Raw genomic sequence first — 8,295 nt, 5'->3', positions numbered from 1 at the left:
GATCCCTTAATTGCTCAGGACTACCTTGAGCAGAAATAGGTGATTCCCAGAGCTGGAGTCTGCATACCTCTCCAGCTTTATCCAGGCATGTGGGGGGTCCTCTACCCCCCTGAGGCTCAGGATCTACCAGTGATTTGCTGAGGTAGGGCTTGCTGCCAGATCACTGGGGAACTTCCTGTCTTGGACTAATCCCCTCACCCTCTACAGATGTGAGAAAAATCCCTCATTCTGATCCTCCAAGTTTCCTGGGATAAAAGATTATTTCAACTATCTCTTTGATGGTTCTGCCATGCTAGGACCTATCTTAGAGTCCTATTTTATGACTGCCCAGAGGTGAGAAGGTAGGAGTTATGGCAATTCACTGATTCCTTTCCCATCTTGGCTCCTGGAAGTGAAATCTGATCCAACCATTTTTGAGAACAATCTGCATTGTTATCAACAAAGGGATAAAAAACTATACATAGTCTTTGATTCAGTAATACAACCACTAGGTCTGCATCCCAAAGACATCAAATATAAAGGAAAACCACCTATATGTCCTGAATCACAAGCTTAATCTCTCTGCACCTACTCTACTTGATGAATTGGGAATTAAAACACTGTATATTCCATGTAAAGTAGTTCTATGCCATTGTTCTGTAAATTCTTTTACTCTGTTTAATTCTTTTATTTTCTCATCTTCTTAATTTGTTGATTAAACTGAAATTTCTGTCTTGTTGAAGTTAGCTCAAAACAACAACTTAGCATCTTGCCAATGCCATAAGTCTTTTTTTCTTTAAAAAAGCTTGTGATTCAGGATCTTGGTATTCAAGGTCTGCCTTCACAAGAGGCAGCAGATTTTGATTCAATTTAGTCAAACCAAGGAAAGAGAAAGTGACTAGTGAGGGAAATAGTGAAATTGGGGGGAGGGTGCTGAAGAAATAGGTAGCCAAATCATAATGTAGAGCCAGCTAGGATGAAAAGCAACATTAGTGCCTAAGAAGTTGACATAAACTAGGACTAAATCTTTTCCCATCGGAGTTTATTTTGGTCAAGGATTCTAGCTCAAAAGAACCTCCATATTCCAATATATTCCAGTAGAAGAAAGTTGAGAAGAATCAACATATCCAGTCTGGGAGAGGAGGAAGAATGGAGGTAGTGGTGGGTAGTTGGGCACAACAGTGGAAGGGAAGGAACAAAAGAGTGAGAAATTAAGCCATAAGCCAGTAATTAAGAACACAACAGAAAGATGGATAGTTTAAGAAAGTCTGAATAAAAAACTAACATAAATCTAAACAAAATTTTAAAAATGTCTAGAAGCAACAAACATAGACAGACAAAATAAAAACACAATAAAATTTAAAAATATGTACATAAAGGGGAAAATGTATCCAGAAGCCAACATTTTTTATATCATGATGGAAAATAAAACAAAATTATCTAAAGAAACATCATCAAACAAGAAGGAATTTTTAGTGATAATGGAGAAGAAAGTAGGAGTGAATGTATATCAGAAAGAATGATTCTTAATATATGATAAAAACACAAAGGCTAGAATAGGAAAACCTGAATTTATATAACATAAAGACTCTCATATGTGGAAACTCTGAGAAAGAACATATTTAGAAGATAAAAACTGAAATAGAAGAACATTTGGCAGAAGAGGAAAAACCAATAATGGCAAAAGAACACAGGACAAAGTATACAGACATAATTTAATGCTTTTATATATCTCTAAGAATAGCAAACAAACAACAAAACACTCTAGATTAAGGATGTGCTTGACTCAGGCCACTAGTTGATAGTTTAGGTTTTGTATTAGAATTAAATAAACACTTATGAGCCATTCAGTAGTTAACAAAAAGAAGTTTATTTATCCATAGCTTAGAAAGTATATGCAATAGAGATATTGGAGTAGCTTGGAATTCCCTTCTTTCTTTACCCCTCACAACCTCTTCTGGGACAGAGCACATTGATTTCAGTGGAATCTTAGGATATCTTCTAAATATGAATGGTCCTAATTCCAAATAACTAGACCAAGTTATGCTTTTAGGTGGCTATGAAATCATGGCAATATGGTAAGAGGTTACCAGAAAGCTACACAAGGAAAGATGCAAAGAAAGAATGAGCTGAATTATGAAAGAAATCAGAGAGAAGATAAAGATGAGGAATGGTAAATACAACATGGATGGTTTGCAGAATTCATTGAGTGGAAAGATCATGTAATACCATTAATATAAGAAGGAAGCAGGTTTAAAGATCTTTAAATGCCACACAGAATTTTACAGTTAAACTTAGAGGACACTAAAGAGAAACCACTGAATTTGAGTGGGGAACCTGTGCTTTAGGAAAATCACATTTCCAGGTGTGTGGAATTGGGATTAGAAGGGAGAGAGTGTTGGGGATATGCAGGTGAAGGAGATTTTTGAAATGGTATAGGTGAGAAGAGAACAGAGCCAAGATGATGAAGAAAAGGCAGGGATTCTCCTGAGCTCTCCCCCAAACCTCTCCAAACAGCTTTAAATAATGCCTTCAAATTCTGGAGTAAGTAACAAAATCTTCAAAAGGATGGGATGCAACAATTTACCAGCTCAAGACAACTTACAAGTTCAGCAGATAAAGCTCTGTTCTACCTGGGTAAGACTGGATTACAGTTCAGTGCTGGACATAACCCCCCAAAACCAGCATTAGGCCCTGGGAGGTGGGGGGTAGAATGTGGTATGTGACTGAATCATGGGCAACAGTGGCAGTTTCCAAACCTCTCAGCCACAGATGCAAAGTGTCAGACAGCTGGTCAGAAGATTTCAGGAGTCCCTCTGCTAGCACTGAGTGCAGGAGTCCATAGCATTCCCCCGACTAGGATCTGGCTCACAGTCCTGGGTTTCACTCCCAGGGGCAAGAGGAGTACTAGCATACCAGAGGTTGTGGCCAGAAAGCCAATTTCCTGATCATAGCTCTCAGGTGGAAGAGTGTTTGCAATTATTCACAAATCAGAGCCCAAAAACTTAAAAATACCTACACAAAAAACTCTGAACCTTAGATATTTGATACTCTAGAAGTAGAGCCTTACTTTGGATTTACTCTAGTAAATCGTGAAAGAGTTTGGAAAATGAGTAAACAGTAAAAAAAAAGATGCTGATTATAGAAATTTGTGAAGTCAGAGAAGAGCAAAACACATACACTCAGAAGACAACAAAGTCAAAATTGCTATACCCAAAGCCTCAAAGGAAAATATGAATTATTTTCAGATCACAGAAGAGCCAAAAATGATTTTAAAAATCAAATAAGAGAAGTAGGAAAAAATTGGGGGCCAGAAGCACAAGGGAAGAGAGTTTCTATGGTTTCTTGCTCCAACAGTGCTTGCAACAGAACCCACTGCTTGATTCATGGATGGAGCTATCCTTAGCCACCTCTCCATCTTAGCCTCCTTTCGAGCAGCAGCTGCATGCCTCAGCTACCCCTGGCCATGGTTGCTTCCTCCACCCCACCCAAGCCACTGGGGAGCTGCATCTTCCCTCTTCCTCCTCTTCCTCTTCCTCTTTCTCCCCTTCTTCCTCTTCTTCTTCCTACTCCTCTTTCTTCTCTTCCTCCTCCTCATTTTCCTCCTCTGTCTCTCCTCCTCCTCCTTTTCCTTCTTCTGCTCCTCTTCCTCTATCTCCTCTTCCTCCACTTCCCATCTTACTCTTCTTCCCCTCTTCCTTCTTCTTCTTTTCTTCCTCATCCTCCTCCCCTTCTTCTTCCTCATCCTCCTCCCCTTCTTCTTCCTATTCGTCCTGTTTCTCCTCTTAGCTGCTTTCATCTCTGCAACCATGATGACCTCATTTGCCTCTCATGTCTGAAAGAACTAGCAGGACTTAAAGGCTGCCATTAACCAGCAGATCACCTGGAAGTCCACACCTCCTATATCTACTTGGCGTCTTACTACTTCAATTAAGATGACGTGGTACTGAAGAACTTTGCAAAGTATTTCCTACCCCAATCTTATGAGGAGAGGGAAAGTTCTGAGAAGCTGATGAAACTCTAAAACAAGTATGGTGGCAGAATCTTCCTGGAAGACACCAAGAAACCAGATCGTGGTGACTGGGAGAGTGGGCTGAACTCAGTGGAGTGTGCTCTGCACATGGAAAAACTGTCAATCAGTTGTTTCTGGAATTGCACAAGCTAGCAACTGATGAAAACAACCCCCAATTTAGGTGATTTCATCAAAATCCTCTACCTGGGTGAACAGATAAAATCCATCAAACAACTATGGATCACATAACCAACTAGCAAAAAGGAGGGCCCCAATTCTGGCATGGCAGAATATCTTTTTGACAAGCACACTCTTGGAGACAGTGGCAATAAGAGCTAAGCGACATCTGGCTTCCCCCACACCTGGGAATTATGGATTATTATTGTCTTTCAGGGCATGTATATTTTGGTTATCTGTCCCTTTCATAATTTTTACCAAAAAACTGTCACCATTTAAATCCCAATACCCAATAAAATGACTTGGTACTGATGGGAAGAAAAAAAATTGGGGAAGAAAAACAAGAATAATGCAAGGAAATCACAAAAAAAGTCAACAGCTTGGCAAAAGAGGTACAAAAATATTGAAGGAAAAAAACCCACCTTAAAAAAACAGAATAATCCAAATGGTAAAAAGAGGCAAAAAAATTTACTGAAGAAAAGAATTCCTTAAAAAGCAGAATTGGCCAAATGGAAAAGGAGGCACAAAAATTCATTGACACAAATCTTTAAAATGTAGAAATGGACAAATGAAAGTTAATGACTCCTTGAGATATCAAGAAATAATAAAACATCAAAAGAATGAAAAAAAAAAAGTTCTTTTGCCTTTCAGAGTATCAGATTACAAGTCCTTGGATCCTTTATAGTGGAAATTGTTAGGTCCTGGGTATTCCTGATTGTGGCTCCTTGATATTTGAATTGTTTCTTTGTGGCTGCTTGCAATATTTTCCAATAATTCTGAAATATAGCTACAGTGTTCCTTGGAGTTTTCATTTTGGAGTTTCTTTCAGAAGGTGATTAGTGAATTCTTTCAATGGCTGTTTTACCATCTAGTTCTAGGACATTAGGGCATTTTTCTATGATGATTTCCTGAAAGATGATGTCTGTGATTTTTTCCATCATGGTTTTCAGGAAGTCCAATAATTCTTAGATTGTCTCTTCTAGATTTATTTTCTGGATGAGTTGTGTTTTTTTTTCCCAATGGTGTTATTTTACATTTTCTTCTATTTTTCATTTTTTGGTTTTGTTTGATTGATTCGTGATGTCTCATTGAGTCATTAATTTCCATTTATTCAATTCTAATTTTCACTGAATTATTTTCTTTAGTGAGCTATTTTTTTTGCACTTGGCCAGTTTAATTTTTAAATGAGTTGTTTTGTTGGAAGGATTTTTCCTATTTCACAAACTCTGTTTTTCAAGCAGTTGTTTTCTTTTTTCCATTTTGTCAAATCTATTTTGTAAGGAGTTACATGCTTTTTCCATTTTACTAAATCTATTTTGTAAGGAGTTTTATTTAGGTAATTTAATGTTTTCTTTTCCAAATTCTCCTGCAATATTCTCATTTCCTTTCCCCATTTTTCTTCTAACTCTCTTTTAAGATGCTTTTTGAATTCTTCCAAGAGAGCCTTGTGAGATGGGAACCAACTCATATCACCCTTTGGGCTTCATCTGGACATGATTTGCTTTTAGTGGCCTCAGGGTTTGAGGGTTCTTCTCTTTCTCCATAAAAAACTATTTATGGTCAGAGTTCTTTTTACTTTTTTGCTCATTAAAAAGAAAGAGTTTGAAGTCTGCTCTTAGGGCAAAGGGAAGATTGTCCCAAGCTTCCTCTACAGGAAACAGTGGCTGCCCTGAGCCAGTGCTGCTGACTTCTGGTGATGGGTGGACGTGGCCAAGTCCTGCATTTTTCTGGGGTTCAGAGATTCACTATTTGTCTCTTGTATTTGCATTGAATATCTCACAGATAATCTGTTGATCCACTGGCTTGTAAGCAGGACAGAGTAGTTGGTGCTGCTGTATTTTGACTAAAAGCTTCCTGATACCTTCCCTAGGGTGTGAACCCCCCACTGCCCTAGATCTCTGCACTGTAATGCTGAGGCTAGCTCGCTAGAGGGCCTCAGGATCATTCAGAGTTAGGGTCAGTCAAAGTCCTTGGTCTTTAGGAGGAGAAATGAAGAAGGGCTCTCTCAAAGCCTCTTGAACTTCTTTTGTAAGCTGGCATGGTGAGTTTAAAGTAGGGTCTCCCTTTAAAATGTCATATAATGCAATGGTTACCTAAGTTGATAGGTAGTCAAGCCTAACACTGGATGCATCCATTTCATATCTCCTATTAATTTTTGAAAATCATTTAAGGTGTTCAACTTCTCTGTTCTTAAAAAAAAAAATTTGTATTGTAAGCACCTTAGAGTATGCTTCATATCCTAACTATTGAAAAGGAGCTTGTCTTTGAATTTTTTCTGGAGCTAAATGCAATTTGTAGTTCCTTAGTGTTTTTATGGTCTTTTGTAGACATGCTTCTCACATTTGCTCCTCAGGTGCACATCCCAATATATCATCCATGTAATGTAATAACATAACTTTTGGAAATGCTTTTCTTACTGGAAATGCAGCAGCAACATACAATTGACACATAGTAGGTCTATTATTCATTCCCTGTGACAATACTGTCCATTCATATCTTTTATAAGGCTCAGCTAAGTTAAAGCTGGGCACTGAAAAAGCAAATCTTTTCATATCTTCCATATCTATATCTATCCAGGGATAGAATAGAAACAATCCTTAATGCCTATAACCCAAAGTGCCATTCTCTAGGCAACTGAGTAGGAGATGGAAGTCCAGGCTGAAAAGTTCCCATAGTTTCCATCTGTTCATTTACTTTTCTTGAATCAGTCAACATTCTCCATTTTCCAGATTTCTTTTTTACAACAATACTGGGGAATTCCAAGGACTTAGAGAAGGTTGTAAGTGTCCTTGGTCAAGTTGCTCCTGTACTATATCTAACAAGGCTTGAATTTTATTGCTACCTAAGAGCCACTGTTCTATCCACACTGGTGTATCAGTTTTCTATCCAATAGCAATAGATTAGGATGCTGGCAGGCCTTCAATAGCAGCCCTGCCTAAGAAACTGAAGTATTTATTTGTAATCCTTACTGTTGTAAGATGTCTCTTCCCCACAGATTGATGGGGATTTTTTTCAACTACAAAAGAAGTAAAAACTCCTGTTTCACCTTCAAATATCCATCTCAAAGGGATAGCACTAACTTCAGCTGCTATTGATCCTCCTACCCCAGACACATAGGTGTCTGCCTTAATCTTTGGCCAGTGACTGGACCAGCTGGTACCTCTAATGACTGTATGATCTGCACCTGTGTCTACCAAGCCTCCTAATGGTATGGCATTTATATAGATAATGACCATATGATGGTCAGCTGTAACTGTTGCAGTCCAGAATATTCCTCCATTCTGCTGTTGGGAATCAGAATCTGGGCAACTATCATCAGATTGCCTATCAGGAGTTTGTATCAGTATACCTGATGCTACTACTTCTCCTGGTTGATAAGTCACACATTGTCTACCTGTATGAGTGACTGGGATATTATCTCCACATTCCCCAGTTTTCCAAATCAGTGTATGTATGGACACTGTTTTGTAGGTACTCTCAGGAAGGGAAATGGTCAAGCCTACTGTACCTGGAGGCAAAGGATCTATATCCCAAAGAGGAACAGATTTTACCTCTCCAGGGGACATCTCAGTAGTCCCAGCTGCATACAACTCTATTCCTCCAAATTGTAATCCCTTTCTCCCATCAGATTGCTTCTCCACTGATTGATCATGTATGGAAGCCTCTGTTGCATTTTGGACATGGGATTTTGGGTCTTGTTCTCCCACCGTGTTTTCTCACTCTGTCTTTATGCCAACATTGAGCTTTCAAATGCCCTACTTTATTTACCACACTGAAAGCATTGATGAGTCTCTCTGGAAGTCCCTTGGCAAAAGGGACCCTGTCTTCTCATGTTCAGATCTTGAGAAGTCTGCATCATAGCCTGGGTATAAAAGGCATTTGTTTTATGATCTCATCTAAAGGAGCATCTTTGTGTAGTCCTGTAATATTCTCTGTTTTGGTTTCCTTGGGGTCTCTGGGAGCAGCCTTCCATTCAGTTCAGTAATCACCGCAAATGCAGCCAGGGATTAAAGTCCAAATCCTTTATTATCTCTTTCCAAGTCTTGTCTCCTTTCCTAGGGTCTCAACTTTCTTATAGTCCAGATCCTCTATTATCTCCTTCCAGGGACTAGGTAACTTTCTGGAGA

General features: G+C 38.8%; 1 pseudogene; it reads left to right on the top strand.

Annotated features, from left to right (window-relative positions):
• The first annotated feature begins 3,788 nt into the window (after nucleotides 1-3,788).
• On the top strand, nucleotides 3,789-4,345 carry LOC100926355 (annotated as a pseudogene).
• Nucleotides 4,346-8,295: the final 3,950 nt, after the last annotated feature.

The sequence above is a fragment of the Sarcophilus harrisii genome, chromosome 2 (assembly GCF_902635505.1).
Source record: "Sarcophilus harrisii chromosome 2, mSarHar1.11, whole genome shotgun sequence".
Classification (NCBI taxonomy): Eukaryota; Metazoa; Chordata; class Mammalia; order Dasyuromorphia; family Dasyuridae; genus Sarcophilus; species Sarcophilus harrisii.
The sequence above is the reverse complement of the archived record's forward strand: the minus strand, read 5'-3'. Positions and strand labels throughout refer to the sequence as shown.